The following is a 20,713-nucleotide window of genomic DNA, read 5'->3' as shown; positions in this document are numbered from 1 at the left end:
TGTAATCTTACTTTCAAATTGCTGGGATTTTAGATTAATTTCCGATCTACAAATACATATGATATAGGATTGCCCTGGGAAGATGCAAACTCATATTTCAGGGTGTTGCTAGCTTTTGAAATGTTTGGTAAATTGAGATGGAAGCAAGTTATGGCTTTTCTAATAAGTATAGCATATTTGAATAAAATTATTGCTGCATTGACCTGTCTTTATTTAATGGAAGGCAACTCCCATCAGAATTTAAAGGTAGTGAAGCTGAACCTCGGATTACATTGTATTAGACCTGCTTCCCCCTGAGCAGTTTTGACAGCTGAAATTGTCACGTTTCTCTGCAATTATGTTTTTAAAACCTTCCATTATTACTGTTGTCTGCTAGAAGTAAGAGAATATATGCCTCTCTGTTTTTCCTTTTATCATATAAACAGCCTAAAGGCATGTTTTGCTAACTGAATGAACTTTCTGTTTAAAATGTGAACATAAATGTCCTGGGAATTATGGAGTCAAATGTTGCAATGGCTTCATGTCCCACACTCAAGTGTGTTTAACTTGCAATTTGTGTAAATGGAAAATGGAAGAAGATCCAGATGAACAACTTGCTTACAAGCTGCAGCTCTGAATTCAAGTGTGTTGAATTCAGTTCTGTAATTTCCAATCAGCATAGCAACTCTAAAAAATACAGAATATATTATGTTAGATTAAATAATATCAGACTGATAGTGATTCTTTACTGTGTATTCTTATTTATCAGCACCATATATAAGAGGTTATTTAATATATAACAGAGGGGAAGGAACAGTCAAATAGAAGAGAGGTAGTCCTCGATTTACAGCCGGTCAGTCAGCAAACATTTGAAGTTAAACATGGTCTCCCAAAAGATACTTACAATCCAGTTCCAGTGGCTGCTGTCCCTATGACCCCATTTTGGGCACTCAGCGACCAGCCCACATTTTTAGCCAATTGTGACACCCCCAATCAGTTGACTGCAATTTATTACATTTTTACTAAAATCCAACATTTCTGGCTTTCAGCAAAAACACCCCATAGCAAACAATGGGTTTGCTTAATGACCATGGCAATTGTTTTATGATCACTGCAAAAAAGAGTTGTGAAATTGTGTTGGTTATGTGATGACCCACTTTACAACAATGATGAGTGTAATTGGCAGACTTAGTTGTGGTAGTAAATCAAGGACTACCCCATAAATGGCGCATAAAATTAAAAGTTATGAAGGCGTGAGTATTGGCTACAGCAGCACAAATGTCAAACTCGCCACATTGCTTGACATTTTGCAGTGTTTTTCCCCTTCGCGGAGCTGGTGTGGGCGTGGCCTGTGCGTGACGCATAAGACCCGGGGCCTACCAGTTTGACATTCCTGGGCTACAGAATAAAAGTATTGATGTGGGTCAATAGTAATAGTTGAATTATTATTTGAGTTAGAGCTGTGCACCTGAAATTACAAAAGTTCAAGGAGGAGATTTTAAAGCTTCTAGCTCCAAGAGGAGATTGCATGCTTTAAATACCTTTATCAAAAGGAATAAAAAAAAATCCTGCCCCAGGTGGCCTCTATGGATCTCAGAGAGAGTGCTAACAACCAGATGACTGCAAATAAATATAATCCTTCCATCCCCTTCCCACCATCCTGTCACAACTGATGCAGCTTTTTGGATGAGAAGCAAAACTACTTCTTCCTCAAGGAAAAAACAGCTCAGTTGCCTTTTGAAAAAAAGCACCTTTGAGATAGCTATGACCTGGATGGCTGAGAATCTCCATAGATTATTGCCTCCAAGTGGCTGAGTTTTTAACCCAGGGGTCCTCAAACTTGGCAGCTTTAAGACTTGTGGACTTCAACTTCCAGAATTCTCCAGCTAGCATAGCTGGCTGGAGAATTCTGGGAGTTGAAGTCCATAAGTCTTAAAGCTGCCAAGTTTGAGGACCCCTGTTCTAACCTCTAAACCAGGGTGAACAACTGTGGCCCCTTTATGACCTCTGGACTTCAACTCCCAGAATCCCTGAGGCAGTGTGGCTGGCTCAGGAATTCTGGGAGTTGAAGTCTACAGATTGTAAAGGGGCCACAGTTGCCTATCGCTGTCTAATCAGAGCCTGTTCATGGCAAGTTCAAATGTTCCCCGAGACTTCACAGTTCACAACGTGCTGTTTAGCTTAGCAGTGCCTGATTCAGCTCTAGCTAAAACGAGTGGGTGGCTTCTATTTTTTTAAGGACGAAGAACATACAAATACAGCATCCTGGCTTCCTTTTGCATCTGGCTTTGCACATTCCACAAAGAAGTCAGGAATCAGCTGACTGCAAGAAGAATTCTCAAGAACCAAGTCAAAATAATTGCTGTTCCATAAGATGCAGTACTTTTTGTACAGAACTGTATGCCCTCCTAGAAGTGCTTGCTTTCAGAGTTTGTGTACCAGGAGAAAGAGCAGGCTTTCTAAATGATGATGATGCATTAAACACAGACAGCTGTACCAGCAATTAAAAAACTGAAGAGAAAGTGCTGAACACTGCATAGGAGGGACAGTATTAAAAGGGAACTTGTCAGAAAGCGCACACTCTTCCCCCATTCATTTTAATTCAAAAGGAATTTCCGTATGATGCATTAGCATTTACCCATTGCTGGTGGGTAGTTGAATGCATTTGCTGCTAGAAGATTTATATGATTAATTGCTTTTATGGTGTGGTTAGTGGTTTTGTGGAAGAAGGGTGGCCTAGGGAGAGGGGACTAAACCATGCAGGTTTCCTCCTTACTGTGTGATACAGGATTTGTGCTTCGGGTGCTTCCTTCAAACGATGCTAAACAACTTTTATTGTTTAGCTTATGAATTTTCATTCACTCTCCAGATTCTTAGACTTGTTTGGTTAGACAATGTTGCTCTGTTCTTCTCATCCAGAAGATTTTGTGGGACAGGATAAAAACTAAAGGATTGTGTTCGATATATCATTTCCATTGATAGGAAATCTGTCAGCTCTGCTTTTGTACCAATGGTATGTTTTTCAGATGAAGTAAAAAAAAAAAAACTGAAGAATTTCAGCTGCTCAGTCCAGTTGGAAAAGGTCTATGGAGGATAAGAATGAGGAGAAAAAGCAGTACTTTAATAGTCAGTTGGTATTTTTTCTGTATATGTAATCAAAACACAAATGAACCCTGAGGGCAGGTGTCCCCCTAAGCTAAAATCTGTACAGCAAAACATACAAAAGAAGCTGTATTGGTAGATACATTTTATATGTCAAGAATATAGACCGGATTACGTGATGACACAACTTTGTTGAAGCTTGACAATGGAAAGCTACCTTGGAACACCTGTGTATGCTGAAAGAAAAAAGTCCTATAAATCATTACTTACAAAGTGCCAAATAACTCAACCTTATAATTATAGCATTATAATGATGGAAACCCTGTTATGCTACAGTGCTTAGAATATTGTATATAACATTCTGCCATCGAAGTTCCAGTATATAGGGGAGGAATCATTTGAGAACCATTTCTATCCTGATACTCTCCATTGTGTACACACACACACACACACACACACACACACACAGAGAGAGAGAGAGAGAGAGAGAGAGAGAGAGAGAGAGAGAGAGAGAGAGAGAGAGAGGCATGCACACACAGAGAGACTACTAATAAGTCTCCACATGGGTTCCCATAATCATGGTAAAGCATAAGAGATGATGTAAGTCCTCAACACTGCACAACTGGTATCTAAGCCCCATACCGGAGACTTAACTCCCAAAAGATTAGAACAGTGATCTCCAAACTTCTAAGCAATTTCTAAGACTTGTGGACTTCAACTCCCAGAATTCCTCAAGTCCACAAGTCTTAAAAGTTGCCAAGTTTGAAGACCCCTGGCTTAGAACACAGGGCTGTTGTCTCTCATCTCCTTGGTTAACAACAATAATTGGGACTGACATTTCCATCGCGCAGTGATGCAGTTGTAAATCACACCATCGCGTGACCGCATCGCTTAGCGATAGCAATTTTGGCATTCCCTATTGCGGTTGTTAAGCAAGGATTGCAGATCATTAAGAAAGTCTTCAATGGTTTGCATGCAGGCCAGCAAGCAGGTAATGGCTGCTGTCAGGCAAGGGAAGAGGCGAGGTAGCCAGCAACGGGTTGGGAGGCTGAGGGCGACTGCTGCCAAGTATGGGAGAATGCAAGCAACCTGTTGGAACAGCCTGTGACTTTCCCTTCTGGCTTCTCCATTGACTGAGTGGGAAGGTTGCACAAATGATTGTGGGATGCTGCAACTGTCATAAGTGCAAGCCAGTTGCCACATGCCTAGATGGCAATTATGTGACCACTGGATCTGTTGGAACACTTTGAAGACTCTTCATAACTACAACTTGTAGTTGTGTACCATCATAACTTTGAGCAGTCACTAAACGAACGGTCATTAAATGAGTACTATCTGTACTTACGGAGCATAAAGCTGAACTTTGGTGGAAGGGCGTGTTGGCACCTCCTTTCTCTGGTCTCCAGACACACAACACAAGGATCGTTCTTGATCTTTGTGTGGCATGCAGAGAAATAGCAGAGGCCAGCAGGAAAGATGTGGGGATTGCCAGCATGAAGAGAAAACGGAATTTAAATTCAGTTGTATTTAATCATATTGTCTATGGGGATCGGTATAATTAAATAGTCTCTATATAATACATGGGGATAGTTCAGTTACTTGAGTGGGATCGAGCTGATTGCACTCAATTCTATGCATTATTGATGGAATTCTCCTCATAGTCTCCAGGAGAGTTTCCATTTCTGTCACATTAAGAGCTACTAGTTGCTGCCAACTTTTGAAGGGTTTGCATCTGTTGTGCATCTTCTGTCCTTGGAAGAATTACTGAATCCTTAGGTATTGATCTATAAAATGCTTTGCCCTTGCTTTGTATATTGTGCCTTTAGAGCAGGGGTTTCCAACCTTGGCAACTTTAAGACTTGTGGATTTCAACTCCCAAAGCAAAGCTGACTGACGAACTCTGGGAGTTGAAGTCCACAAGTCTTAAAGTTGCCAAGGTTGGAGACCCCTGCTTTAGAGAGTTTCTTTGTGGGTTCAGGGACAGTGTCATTTGGGCTGCAATGTTATCCAGACCCATTGGCCTATCAGCCTAGGCAAGAGAGGGTGATGACAATTTATATGGAGGGGGCATTTGGGAAAAAGAAACCAGAACTGTTGTTCGGCTGTGCATATCATATAAAGTAGAGAGTGGTAGAACCCACAATTTTTTCCGAGTAGGAACTGCCCTTCATTAAATAAAATTGCTGGTGTATTGAGGAGGGTGTAAACGTGTAAAATTACAGGTAGACCTTGACTCACAATAAACAATTAAGCCCAAAATTTCTATTGCTAAGCAAGACAGTAAAGTGAGTTTTGCCCCATTTTATGACCTTTCTTGCCATAGTTGTTAAGTGAATCACTGCAGTTGTTAACTTAGCAACACAATTGTTAAGCGAATCTGGCTTCTCTATTGACTTTGCCTGTCAGAAGGTCACAAAAGGTGATATTTATGCAACTGTCATAAATATGAGTCAGTTGCCAAGTGGCCGAATTTCATTACATGTCCATGGAGATGCTGTAAAGGTTGTAAGTGTGAAAAATGATGGTAAGCCGCTTTTTTCAGTACTGTTGTAACTTCCAGTGGTCACTAAATGAATAGTTCAAAGACAAAAACCACTTGTATAGAAGTGAAGCATCTTGAAGCATGTCTCATCAGCTTGTGAGAGAGCAACAAAAAGTGTGTTGCATGAAAATTGCTTAGCTAGTGAGTTTCAGTGGCATTCTTTGGGCATGCGGTGTAGTTTAGTAGTTTGTGTTCTGTAACAGATAAAAGCTTTGTTTAGTAAAATACCATGATAAGGAATAAAATTATTGCAGGAAATAGCTGCTTGGTTTGTCTTTCTGCTTAGCTTAGATGTACTTGGATGTGTGAATCCTCTCATCCTTGTTCCTACTGTAGGATTTTACCCTCATTTGATCCAGATTATTTCTACTCCTGCCCCTCACCTCCATCCCATTTATTTCTTATATCTTGGTGATAAAGCTGCCCAGCTGCTCACTTCTTGTGAGATGGGTAGCCATGTAAATGTGATTAATAAATCAATAAAAATAAAGCTCATTCAGTCAGAACCAGGTTTCTGGGGATTCCTTCATCCTTATACAAAATATCTAATGAAATTTCTTCAGGTATCCAGAAGGTGAGATACCAGTGACTGAGAAGAAGTCATTGAACTTTTATGTTATCTCATGTTCCTGGACTTTGCCTCAGATCTTTATTGTAGCTCCTCTGCTTTTGAACATCTGCATGAATCAGCTGAACATTATCTGGAAGTTTGAGTCCAGTTGTCTTCAGTTCTTTTTTATGGACTTTGTATTTTAGGATATTGCCCTGTGACTTAATTCTAGTAATGTTGTGTAAACCATTTTTTGAGGTCCTACAAATATATCAGATAAATCTTGAATTAAATACTAAATAAATTTTGAATTAAATAATACCACAACAGAGTCGTGATGGCACAGTGGTTACAATGCAGCATTGCAGGCTAATTCTGCCAACTGCCAGCAGTTCGATTCTGACTGACTCAAGGTTGACTCAGCCTTCCATCCTTCCAAGGTTGATAAAATGAGGACTCAGATTGTTGGGGGCAATATGCTGCTTCTATAAATCGCTTAGAGAGTGCTGTAAAGCACCGTGAAGCAGCAGATACCATGTTTCCCTGAAAAAAAGACCCGGTGTTATATTTTTTTGCCCCCAAAAAAGGCATCGAGTCTTATTTTTTGGGAATGTCTTCCACTGACTAACTTCACGGCAGCAGCACCAGCAGCCCAGCAGGATCCCGTGTAGCTGTTGCCAGCCCACTTCTTCTGCGGCTGCTTGCCACCACTCGCACATGTCGCCCCCCAGCCTCTGTTTTTCCGTCCGAGGCCTTCAGGACAGAGCCTGGGTGGCCGCTGCCGGCCTATTTCTTCTGCGACCACTTGCCTCCGCTTGCGCACATCACCCCCGGCCTCTGTTTTGCTGCCAGAGGCCTTCAGGAAAGGCCTCTGCAGACAAGAAACGAGCTCCAGATTGATGTGCACGTCAATGCAGAGCTCTTTTATCGGCTGCAGAGGCCTTTCCTGAGGGTCTCTGATGGCAAAATGGAGGTTGGGAGTGCAGCGGCAAGCAGCCGTAGAAGTGGACCAGCAAGCGAGGCAGGTGTCAGGGTGTGCAAGCTGCAACTGTCCAAAGGTAAGCAGCTCCACCACCACCCATCCCCACCCTTGCTTGATTTTTAACCCGTGCACCTTGCCCCACCCCATGCAACCAGGTGCAACGGAGTAGGCAAGGACTTAACCAGGGCTTATTTTGGAGATAGGGCTTATATTGGCCGCACGTGTAAAAAATCAAGCTAGGTCTTATTTTCAGGATAGGTCTTATTTTCGGGAAAACATGGTACGTTTAAGTACTATTGTTATGGGATTTATTGGTCAAAGAAACTACAAATGTAGTTAGGAGCATTTTATTCCTTGTTAATGATCCCTCAGGTCTTCCCATCTCCTTCAAAGCAGCGCTCACAGTCCTTTGTCAGAAATGGTCCCAAGATAGGGAAAATGTGGATCCCTTTTTGCAATGGGACAGTTCCTCCTGCTCCTCTCTTCTATTGGCTTCCTTCTGGAGGGCAGCTAAAGGATATTATTTGCTACTTACATTGTGATTTCTGTTCATGTACAGGTAGTCCTCTAGTTCATTTAGTGACCATTTAAAAGTTACAACGGCACTGAAAAAAGTAACTTAAGACCATTTTTCACACTTACGATCGTTGTAACATCCCCATGGTCACATGATTTACATTTGGATGCTTGACAATTGGCTCATATTTATGACACCTGCAGTGTCCCAGGGTCATGTGACCATATTTTGCAATTCTTCTGACAGGCAAAGTCAGTGGGGAAGCCAGATTCACTTAATTTACTTTACTAGTTGTTACTTTATTTAACAACTGCAGTGATTCTTTTTTTAAAAAAAATCAAGCTTCATTGGTCCCCCCCCCACATTCACCCACATCTTTTTTTTTGTTTATTGAAAAAGTTTTTCAAATACAAATTTCCCTCCCTTTCCCCCCCCCTCCCTAACCCCCCTCACCCCCCCTTCCCCTTTGACTTCTTCATAATGAAACCCAAATGCATAACAGATTATATCATACTTTGCTATCCACTTACTCCATCTCCATATGCTGACCCTTTCTTTCTAATAAAATTATCATATCCCCCTTATACTATATTATAATATACATTTCAAAGTGACATTCTATTATAACATTATCTAATAACTCCTAATTTAACATAATAATATTATTATATCTCCCAATTTAACAATTTCTGCTCATAATCTACCCTTTTACTACCCCCCATACGGTATAACATTTCAGAACATACTTCCGCTCCAAAACTATTCAATAAATCCTAATTTAACATTTATTCAACTACCCATTTCCTTCCCCCCCCATCATTATGTCTCTTAGCTCAAATCTTTTACATATATTCAGATCTAAACATAATATCCCTTTTCTTTAAACTAAACAATCAATAACCTAACCTATCTCCACCCACTTTCCTACAAAATTACCATAATTATTCTTAATATCTTTATTCTACCCACTCTACTAGAAAAATATTCCCTTATGTAGATAAAATCCTAAAAGAAAAAAAACTTTAGACTTGTAATCCACATAATATCTTCTGTCATGTCTTTCAACTGGATGATAAACTCCATCGCCCACGTTAGGGTAACATCACATCCTAATTCCAACAGTATTTTCTGTATCTTCAAGTACCATCTGCCCCCATCAGTAACAAATATCTTCATGTTGGAAAAAGAGAAAAAAAAACCCGACAACCACCCGAGTGACTTTATATTTATATTCCATATAATGTCTATAGAGGTGTCTTTTATCCAGATTATTAATTCCAACCACCATAATAGGGTAACAACCAGATCTTCTGCGTGCTCCAATCCAGTAGATCTCTTGCCATATAACTCAGCGTACACGTAATATGTTTATCAAGAAATCCAAAAAACAAACAAGATATTTCCAACCATTCAATTTAAGGCCTTTTTCACATCCCAAAAAATTCAGCACTGCAGAGATCTGCTTTATCCTCAGGATAAAATAAACCAATACTTTGCCCATTATCTTTTCGTATATTCAGTCCTCTCATAAGTAACTGGCATTACACTGTTGTTTAGTTTAAAAGTTTTTGTTTTTGTGAGACCTACTTCTTCTTTTCTTGACTTTTTGTGGGTTGGATCTCCATCCTGAATTCCTTTCTGTAGATTGTATATCGATTATTTGGTTTTCGTGCTGATCTATAACTTGATCCTGTTGGGTTTGCTTTTGTGGCTGAAATCTTTCTGGTTCTGTAAATTGTATATCATCTGATTGACTTCCATGCTGGTTTGTGGCTTGATAAATCATTACATTAGGGTCCGGAACCGCCTCTCTTCTATTAAATAATCCAGCTGAGACCTCTGAAGAAGAATCCAAAAGCGGCTCATCTGTGGAGGCCTCTTTAACTTGTTGTTTCTTCATTATTTCCATCTCCTTCTGCTTTTCTTGAATTTCTGTCTCTTGTTGATTTTGTTTTTTAAGTACCTTATAGTAAAATTCTTCCGCTTTTTCAACAGTATTTAACTGATATCTAACTCCTTGATATCTCAATATTATACCCACTGGAACATCCCACCTGAATAAAATATTTTGTCTTCTTAACTCAGTCACCAAAAGGCCAAATTTTTTTCTATCTCTTAAGATCTTAGGCAGCAATTCTTTATATATCCAAATTTTTCTCCCATACAGTTGTAGAGTAGAATTAAAGGATTTTTGCACAATATCATTTCTTATATCTTTATCTGTAAAGTAAATCACCACATCTCTAGGCAATTGCCTTTGCTTTGCAATCCAGGAATTAACTCTATACGCCTTATCAATTTTACTAAATACCTCCTCAGGACGAACCTTTAAGACCCCAGCCAGAACTTGAGCAGATGTTTTTCTTAAGTCATCACTGTTATCTTCCTGTAAGCCTCTGATTCTAATCGCAAATTCTGTAATCCTGTATTGCATCATTACAACTTCTCTTTCAATTCCTTGCTTTATATCTTCTGCATTATAAGTCTTGTGACCAGCTTCCTCTTTAGACTTTACTTCTAAAACATTGTCTCTAATATTTATTAAATCCTTTTCAATTCTTAATATTTTATTGTCCAAATTATCAATTTTCTCCATTTTAGACTCTAGCAATTTAATATTTGTATCCAACTTTATAACAACTTCTGAAAAACCATTAGTCACTGTTACAATCTTTTGTTGCAAATTATCATACTTTAGTTGTATCATTTCTTTAATTTCCTGCCTTAATTTTTCAAATTTCTGGTTCACAGTCTCATAATATTTTGCCATTTCCTCCTGAATAAATTCTTTTAAATTAAAACCATTCTGCAGAGTCTGTAGGCTCAGAGCTTCTTCAAACAGTTTATCTTGTTTATCAGACTTTATTAGTAACGCCATCCTACCAGCAAACTCTTCTTTTTTCCACACACCCCCAAACAAGATCAAGTACAAATCTCCAAGGAGAGAGGAACTTAAAATAGCTAATTTTCTTCCAAATTGTAGCCAGCGCTATATATTCCACTACTTTGTATCTGTTATGGAAGGACTCTCACTTTCAGCTTTCTTCTACGTCCCAAGCCTCAGCGGTCGCCATTTTAAAGTTGTTTTTTTTTCTCCCTTTCACTTTGAAATGCTTATAAATTCATTAAGGATACTTGCGATTTAGGGTCCCAAGTCCAAATCTCTTTTTTGATAAATCCATCTGTTAGTTTCGTTAATTTTTTTTTTATTATTATTATTATTTTTATTTTTGAATTTGTATACCGCCCTTCTCCCTGAGGACTCAGGGCGGTGAACAGCCAAATAAAAACATCAAATACAAATATTAAAATACAGTTAAAAAAATATATATAAATTTGGCCCCATTAATTAAAACAATAAACCAAACAATTAAAAACACTTAAAAAGAATTAGGCCAGCCCGGTTTGTTGGAAAAGGAAGGTTTTAAGGGCACGGCGGAAGGCACTGAGGTCATGGATTCTCCTTATCTCAGGGGGCAACTGATTCCAGAGGGTGGGAGCCCCCACAGAGAAGGCCCTCCCCCTGGGGGTCACCAGCCTGCATTGTTTGGCTGATGGCACCCCGAGGAGGCCCTCTCTGTGGGAGCGCACGGGTCGATGGGAGGTCGTCGGTGGCAGCAGGCGGTCTCGGAGATAGCTAGGCCCTATGCCATGGAGCGCTTTAAAGGTGATAACCAACACCTTGAAGCGCACCCAGAAGACCACTGGGAGCCAGTGCAGCTCGTGCAGGAGCGGTGTTACATGGGAGCGCCATGCTGCTCCCGTCACTACCCGCGCTGCTGCGTTCTGGACCAGTTGGAGCCTCCGGGTGCTCTTCAAGGGGAGCCCCATGTAGAGAGCGTTACAGTAATCAAGGCGAGAGGTCACGAGGGCATGAGTGACTGTGCACAGGGAATCCCGATCACGAAAGGGCCGTAACTGGCGGATCAGGCGAACCTGATAAAAGGTCCCCCTGGTTACAGCCGTCAGATGTTCCTCCAAGGACAGCTGTGTATCCAGGAGGACTCCCAGATTGCGAGCCCTCTCTGTGGGGGCCAAAGACTCGCCCCCAATAGTCAGTGATGGAGTCAACTGACTATATCGGGATGCCGGGAACCACAGCCACTCAGTCTTGGAAGGGTTGAGCTTGAGCCTGTTCCTCCCCATCCAGATCCGTACAGCCTCCAGGCACTGGGACATCACTTCAAGGGCATCATTGGGGTGGCCTGGGGTGGAGATGTACAGCTGAGTATCATCAGCGTACTGATGGTATCTCACCCCAAAGCCACGGATGATCTCGCCCAGCGGCTTCACATAAATGTTGAACAGGAAGGGCGAGAGGACCGACCCCTGAGGCACTCCACATATAAGAGGCCTCGAGGTCGACCTCTGCCCCCCTGTCAACACGAACTGCGACCGGTCGGAGAGAAAGGAGGAGAACCACCGTAACACGGTGCCCCCCATCCCCAACTCTTCCAACCGGTGCAGCATGATACCATGGTCGATGGTATCAAAAGCCGCTGAGAGGTCTAACAGGACCAGAACAGAGGAGCAACCCCTGTCCCGAGCCCTCCAGAGATCATCAACCAACGCGACCAATGCCGTTTCCGTGCTGTGCCCAGGCCTGAAACCAGACTGGAACGGATCCAGATAGGATGTTTCCTCCAGGAATTGCGGAAACTGTCGCGCGACCACACTCTCAACAACCTTCGCCAGAAAGCGAAGGTTGGAGACAGGACGATAGTTGGCCAATATTGCCGGATCCAGGGACGGCTTCTTGAGGAGAGGCCTCACCACCGCCTCTTTCAAGGCCGCGGGGAAGTAACCCTCACTCAATGAAGCGTTGATAACACCCTGGAGCCAGCCTCGTGTAACCTCCCGGGAGGCCAGTACCAACCAGGAGGGACACGGGTCCAGTAAACATGTGGCCGCACTAAGTCTCCCCAAAATCCTGTCCACATCATCGGGAGTCACAGCATCAAACTCCTCCCAGATAACATTCTCAAGACTATTCCTCGTCACCCTGCCCTGATCTACCCAGTCAGAGTCCAAGTCCCCCCGGATCTGAGCGATTTTGTCATACAGGTATTGTCCGAAATCCTCCGCCCTGCCTTCCAAGGGATCCTCCCGCGCTCCCAGATGGAGCAGGGAGCGGGTTACCCTGAACAGGGCTGCCGGACGATTCCCTGATGACGCAATAGAGGCGGAAAAGTAATTACACTTTGCCGTCTTTATCGCCACTAGGTAGGTCTTAATATGCGACCTTACCAGTGTTCGGTCAGATTCAGCGCGACTGGCCCTCCAACCACTCTCTAGGCGTCTTTTCCGGCGTTTCATCTCCCTCAGCTCCTCGGTGAACCAAGGAGCCGCAAGGGATCGACAGCGGGTCAGAGGCCGCAAAGGCACGACTCGATCCAAGACCCCACCAGCCGCCCGATCCCAGGCAGCTACCAGGTCCTCGGCCGAGTCGTGTGCCAGATCATCAGGAATTGGCCCAAGCTCCGTCTGGAACCTATCAGGATCCATCAGGCGCCTGGGGCGGACCCATCTAATTGGGACCGCCTCCCTGCGGCGGGGTGTAGCGGTACGAAGGTCCAGACGAAGGAGTGAGTGATCTGACCATGACAAGGGTTCCATGTCTATATCCCCTATAACAAGATCACTCAACCACTGGCCAGAGACAAAAATCAAGTCTAGAGTGTGTCCCCCCCCCCCCGTGAGTGGGGCCATGAACTAATTGGGTCAGGTCCATGGCCGTCATGGAAGCCATGAACTCCCGAGCCATCCCAGACGTTTCACCAACGGATGGCAAGTTGAAATCACCCATGACCATAAGCCTGGGTGTATCAACTGCCACCGTGGCTATCACGTCGAGTAGCTCAGGCAGGGCTGCTGCCACGCGGCAGGGAGCCAGGTACGCAAGCAGCAAGCCCATCTGAACCCCATGACCCCATCTCACGAAGAGGGACTCACATCCAGCAGTCTGAGGCACAGTGGTCTCCCTCGGACCAAGACCTTCTTTAATAATAACCGCCACCCCCCCCCGCCCCTCCCCTGGGCTCTCGGCTGATGGAATGCTAATTGATCCGGTTCCAGCGCCTGGCTCTGCAAAAAAGCAGAGTGCACCCGATGCCCGGAGCGACGGCGAGGGGAAATAGGGAGCTCCAACCTGCTCATCCCCAAGAGTTAAAAAAGACTCTGGGGACTTCGCAGAGGGCTCTACCTACCCCCGCCCGCTCAGACTCACATTTCCGTCGGGAAATGGAGTTTTTCGAGCCGCCTTTCAGGTATAAAGGCGGCTCTTTTACAGGCAACGGGGCAGCGGTCACGGAGGACCGTCTGGCGGCGCCGGAAGCCAGACAGGAAGCCCCCACCCACATCTTTTTTGATACAATTTATCAAATTCAAATACATTTTACTCAATTACAATTTTTGCCAGAATTTTCTTTTTTCCCTTTTTTTAATCATCTCTCAATATTTCTTTGCTTATTTATATAAATAACATCTTCATTTGCTCTCAAATTCTAATTTTCCTGCTTATTCATATTTATTATTTTATTTTTTAACCATTCATTCTTCATCTTAATATATTTATATATGTTCGGGGTTGCCCTTCTTCCATTTCATCTTTTTTGCTGTACACCAATCTTTCTTCTCAATCCTACCATCTCCCTCTCTTCTTTCCTTCTTACTTTCTTTTTCCCTCCTCTCCTGCTCCTCTCTGCTTCCTCTTCCATTCTCCTTCTCCTCCTTTCTTCCTCCCTGTCTAGCCCTCTCTCCTACTCTGATTTCTCCTCTCTTCCTTCCTCCCTTCTCTCTTCTCCCCTTCTCTTCCATCTCTCTACTCCTCTTTCATCTCTCTTTAAGAACTGCAATGATTCACTTAACACATATGACAAGTCGTAAAATGGGGCAAAATTCATTTAACACATTTCTCAGCAACATAAATTCTGGGCACAACTGTGGTTGTACGTTGAGGACATACCTGTATTGCCATTGCTGTCTACTGTACAAAGTCAGAGTCTTGGAAAAAGGGGCACAAGAGTATAACTAATGGTAATAATACAGGTAGTCCTCAATTTACGATCGTAATGGTGCCTGCTCATCACAGTTTTAAATCATGACAATTGTAAATCTGGTCACTCACACGACTGATCTGATTTCACTACCTTTTCTTGCCGCGCTCGTTAAGCAAAACAATGTTTCACTATGGGCCAGTTTGCTGAAAAGTGGAAATAAATGCCAGTTTTCAGCAAACCTGTTGTACAATGCAGTCACAAAACGAAAGAATTCTGTAAATGTCCATAGATGTGGCCAAGTGCCTGGGGTCATGTGACTGTGGAGGGGGTAATTATTGGAATTTAGGAGCCTCAAGCAAACATGAGGACAACTTGTAAACAAACACAGGAACAGTTTGTTCTTCCTTTGTGTAAATGTGGCACTACACTTCCCCAACTGCTATGCAACGGAATCCATGATTACCTGGGAGACACCAAAAGGCAGAGATACATTATGGGGAGTGACATAAGCCAAGATTCCATGATAGAATCCTAATCCTGAGAGTGTTACGTTTTCTGCATCCCAGACAGAGCTGCTGGCATTGCAGTTTAATGGTGAGAAACTCCACAGGAGTCCTTCAGATTGGAGCCAGACACTCATTTTGCAAAGTCACCAGTCTTTCAGTGCAGGGAGCCTCTTTCTTGGGTTGTGGCATTTTCCCACAGCAGCTGTAAAGGACAAATTAAACACCCTCTTGTATTTTATGGTGATCCAACCCCATTCACTTTTCAATTTCAAAGCTTTCTCTGTGCAAGAGTGGCCCTCTTCACCCAACAAAGCAGGCCAAGAAAGGAGAGGACAATATTCCTTCCTCTCAATACAGGTGGTCCTCGACTTACGACCACAGCTGAGCCCCAAATTTCTGTTGCTAAGCGAGACAGTTGTTATATGAGTTTTGCCCCCTTTTGCAACCTTTCTTCCCTGCAGTTCAGGGGTAAAAATTCAACAGGTTCTGACAGGTTCTGGAGAACCGGTAATGGAAATTTTGAGTAGTTTGGAGAACCAGCAAATACCACCTCTGGCTGGCCCTAGAGTGGAATGGGAATGGAGATTTTGCAGCATCCTTCCCCTTCCACGCCCATCAAGCCACGCCCACCAAACCCGTAGTAAAAAAAAATTGAATTCCACTACTGCTCCAGTTAAGTTAGTAACAAGTTAGTAAGTTAGTAACTTAAGTGAATCTGGCTTCCCCATTGACGTCGCTTGTCAGAAGGTCAGAAAAGGTGGTCACATGACACCCCCCCCCAGGACACTGCACCCATCATAAATACATGTCAGTTGCCAAGTGTCCGAATTTTGATCCTCTGACCACAGGGATGCTGTAATGGTTGTAAATGTGATAAACGGTCATAGGTTACTTTGCTTCTCGGAAGGTAATAAAAGGTGATCGCATTATCTCAGGACACTGCAAGCATCATAAATATGAGTTGGTTGCCAAGTGCCTGAATTTTGATCATGTGACGCTGGCAACGGTTGTAAATGTGAAAAGTGATCATAAGTCACTTTTTTCAGTGCTTTTGTAACTTTGAACCCTCACTAAATGAATGGCTGTACGTCAAAGACTACCTGTGTTATATCTCTGCATTTAGTTTTGCTTTAAGTAAGTGTCTCCTGCTTGGCTTTCTAGCATTAGAACCAGGCTGGGAATGATGAGAGTTGAAGTCCAATTCAGGTAGTCCTCGACTTACAACAGTTTGTTTAGTGACCATTCAAAGTTACTACAGCACTGAAAAAAGTGACCTATAGCCATTTTTCATACTTACAACCATTGTAGCATCCTCCTGGTCACATAATTAAAATTCAGATGCTTGACATTTGATTCATATTTATGACATTTGCAGTGTCATATAGTCACCCTTTGTTACCTTCTGACAAGCAAAGTCAGTGGGAATTCTGATTCACTTAACAACCTTGTTACTAACTCAACAGTTGCAGTGATTCACTTAACTGTACTAATAAAGGAAAATATATTTATATCGCTCAGGTTGGAAATGAAGGTCCTTGGTGCTCATAGAGCATCAGGGACCCTGCTTAATGACTGTAGCACAGAAGGTCGTAAAATGGGGCAAAACTCACTTAAGAAATGTCTCATTTAGCAACAGAAATGTTGGGCTCCATTGTGGTCGTAAATCCAGGACTGCCTGTATATCTGGAAGGTAGGAAGTTGGGTAAGGTCACCTTAAAGAAACAGCAGAAAAGGCTGCCATGTAGAAAGGAGAAGGTGGCATTTCTTGGATAAAGAAATTTGTTCCACTTCAACTCTGATGAAAGTCAAAGTAGAATACAGTAACTCTAGTCCGTGTTGCATGTTTTCTATGTGAAAGCAAACAGGATTCCATTTCAAATTATGGTTATGGGTTTCGAGCCAAACCACTACAGAAGTAATTGCCTAACTCTAGAAATGGGGAAGCTTATTAAACAGAATAATTATATAACTATAATATCAATAATTGTTTGGAGGTCAGATTATTATGTATGGCCCCACCCATTTCTTTGCCTTGGCTCTGCCCTCTGTTGGAAGCACCAACCTAAGCTAGGCTTAAGTACAGTACCTGTTCAGTTCTCACCCCTATTGATACATTCTGTGCATTCAGAGTAAACATTGGAAAAAGTTTCTTCCACAAACCAGCATCATCCTAGAAAACGTTTGCCTTTCTCTATGGCTCATCTGACAGGAGTTTGGGGGAAAAGAGAAGATGCCATGCTTTGTGGCATTCTGCAAATGTCCTTATTTGCTGTTAGTGCATTACAGCGCATGGGGCTTTTAATAACCGTAAGTTGAATTGTGCCAGATTGTTGCACTTAGGCAGCATGATAATACAGTCAAAATTTGGGATAAGCTTCCATCTGGAACAGTGTTTTTCAACTTTAGCAACTTTAAGGTGTGGACTTTAATTTTAACTCACATAATTCCTCATGGCTGGCTAGGTAATTCTGACAGTTGCCCTTATTAAACCAGTTTTAGGCACCACTATAGACATAGGATGGTCATTTGTAATGTTTTCTATGACAGTCCAGTCCTGCACCGACCAGACGGTTAAACTGGAATTCTTGAAGAGGACTTTTGACATCTGAATACATCCATTATTTATTTATTTCTTGCTGTTGTTAGAATTTATATTTTTCATGTTATTTGGTGATATTTTTGGGCTTATTTTTTATTTGATTGGTTATACTTTGGAGGTTTTATTACAGATTATACCCATTAAACCTCAGTTGAGGGAAGTGGTTAAAGTTGAATACATAATTATTTCTAATTATCTTCAAAGCCTGATTATATAAAATTTTGGCAAATACCAATATGCAATTGCTTAATGTGTTGTGCATATTTGTGCTTATGAAGATTTATATCTCTATAAAATTTAATTAAATAGTTAATGATTAGTAGCTGGAATCAATATTTGACCTTTTGCTTGCATAACATGGTCTTGATCAGCAAGTTCTCAATACAAATGCCAAATCTCTAAATCACGTAAAAGCTAATAAACTGTCCTTGCATTTAGAAGAGCTCTCTATGGTGTATAGTTTCCATTAGTATTGCCTTTAAAATTCAAGCTATGTGAAGTCCAGATCTACTTCTTAGATCTTAACTTTTTAAGTTTATTCTTAAATAAACTTTAAATATTTTTTTACCAAACTAATATGCATGATGAGACTCTGCAATCATACAAACAACCATCCCATCTAGAAGAAGAAATTCCAAAATCAACTCTAATAAAGGCAGCAATAAATTGCTGTTACATTTTTATCTTATTTTTCTAATTTATATAACTACCCATATTATAAGTACTGTGGGCAGGGTATAACAAAACTAAAACAACAAGTATCTAAAATCAGTATTGTTAACAATTATTAGAAAATTTAAAAACTATAAAAACAGCCATCCCACTAATTCACCTGTCCTTTGGGCTCCTCACGTCTGCTGGCATAATCAGGTCTTGAAGGACATTCAGAAGCTATGGGGTCATCCTCACCTTGTGAGGTAAAATATTCCACAATGCAGATGCCATAGCCAAAAAGGTCCACTGCCAAATGTAGCTTCCTAGACAACAGAGCCTGTTAGCAAGAAAACTGTATGATTAAACTATTCAGACAGGTTTGGGTACCAGATAAGAAGACCTTCAAGTCAGGAAACACTCCTCTAATTACTGAGGAAAAAATATTGATACACCCACTCCACATTTAGCAACTGATTTCTGTTCTAGTGATCAGTCTTTAGGTGAAATATTCACCTAAAATGAAACCCATAATTGAGCAAGAAAAAGGCACTATGAAGATAAGTGGTTGTGTCAGGTGCAAGAAATTAGGAAACAAAAGTTATTCAAATGAATAAATAGTGTTTATTCCACACTATCTCTCAACAAGAATCTGAACTACTAATCTTCAAGGCAAATTGGCAATAGATAAGCATCAACCCTGGACTTAGATCCCTTGTGAGAGCAAAGGGATTTCAAACTGATGATGTGCTTGACACCTCCTTCAGGCTTAGCCTGGTCATCTCCTACAGGTTGCTGCTGTCTCATTCAGATAAAATTTTATCTTACAGCTTTGCCAATGTTACTCTCACACAACCCCATGGCCATAAAGGCATGCATTGGTCAGAAAATGAATTTTTAGTACAGTATATTTGTGAATGGTCACTAACTGATGTAGTCACTAAATGAGGAGTGGGTGTACAAGTGATGGTATGGTTAGACCAAAGCTGTAAGAGTATTCAGAGTGCTGATATCTAAAGAGGAATTTCTTGCTTTATGAGAACTCATGCAAGGGAAAGATGGAGTATGAAAAGCATGAAACAACTTTGAATTGTCAAAATAGAAATGGATATTTTAGAAATAAGTGATTGCAGATAGAGCACGTTAATCACTTTAAATAAGATGATTATGTGATTCATAATGGAAGGTGTATCAACTGCAATATGAAAGAATAAAATAGCAGTGAAGTTCAAAATTTTAGCATTACTAAATATGTACAGCCCTTGGTTTTAACCCAATAAATAATAGGACTGTGTTTATTAGAATTAACCAATATCTAGTTAACATCTATATTATGGAAGCAATAATGATGTATACTGAAGAATTATAGGGGCAAATTGCAAATAGAACTAAATAAAACATCAGGAAAGCATATAGTATCACCAGTGGTGACTGGAGTAAAATAAAAGAAAAGAAAGTGGAAGTACTAAACAAGAAGATTTAGATTAAGTAAATGCAATATCGTCAAAAAACAAATATTTGACAATACACATAATGGAATCAAATGGGGATCTTAATATGGAAAAGTGCAAGTCAGTCAGAATATTTTCAGGTGCAGATTGAAATAAACATTAATCAGTTTTGGTAATAATTTAACAAGATTTGACTTGGAAGATGTCTAATCAGAATCTAAGATCAATTAAAAGCAGATTCACTAGGCTTAAATTATGAGGTGAACACTGCTGGAAGAGATTAGATATACTTTAAAGGTTGAAGTGAGGAATCTCAAAAATTTTGAAGAAGAAAAATTCAAATGGGTTTTAAAACGACCTGCATAGCTAAAGAAAGGTGGAGAGCAGAAGCCTTGGATAAACCAGAACAGGATAATGATGATTCAATGTAGACATCCAACAGAAAGTAACAAAGGAAAAAGAAAAAAATCTCCATCAAGAATGTCAACAAATGGAGAAAAACAACAGAAAATAAGATGATTTCAAGATTAAAAATACTACAGCTAAGAAAGAATATCAAGAATACTCTAATTATCCCTATAGAAGCAAATGAAAGATGAAAATACAGGTAGTCCTTAGCTTATGGCCAGTTGCTTAGCAACCGTTTGAAGTTCCATTGAACCTATCAGGGGGGAGGTACTTATGACCCAGATTCAAAGTTCCAACGGTCATCCCTTGGTCATGTGACCATACTTCAGACACTTGGCAACCTGGCCGTATATATAGCCTATCACAGTGTCCTATTAGTCATGTGACCGTGTTTTACAACCATTTTGCCAAAAAATTGTATTTATTTC

At 41.2% G+C, this 20,713-nt stretch overlaps 1 protein-coding gene and 1 long non-coding RNA gene across 3 annotated transcripts in view; one reads left to right on the top strand and one right to left on the bottom strand.

Annotated features, from left to right (window-relative positions):
• SPHK2 (sphingosine kinase 2) overlaps window positions 1–20,713 on the top strand; it is a 46,302-nt gene that overhangs the window by 3,681 nt on the left and 21,908 nt on the right. The gene's annotated exons all lie outside the window — the stretch shown is intronic.
• On the bottom strand, window positions 245–20,493 carry LOC117666719 (uncharacterized). Of its 2 annotated transcripts, XR_004591892.3 has the most exons (4): window positions 20,236–20,351; window positions 18,685–18,766; window positions 2,756–3,063; window positions 245–666 (listed from the first exon to the last, which is right to left on the bottom strand). It is a non-coding gene; the product is annotated as an uncharacterized LOC117666719 (long non-coding RNA). The 2 variants fall into 2 exon arrangements; XR_015734198.1 differs by lacking the exon at window positions 245–666 and having other exon boundaries at window positions 2,790–3,063; window positions 20,236–20,493.

This window comes from Pantherophis guttatus, chromosome 4 (assembly GCF_059756535.1).
Source record: "Pantherophis guttatus breed Tessera chromosome 4, ASM5975653v1, whole genome shotgun sequence".
NCBI classification, from domain to species: Eukaryota; Metazoa; Chordata; class Lepidosauria; order Squamata; family Colubridae; genus Pantherophis; species Pantherophis guttatus.
This window is presented reverse-complemented; position numbering and strand designations above follow the sequence as displayed.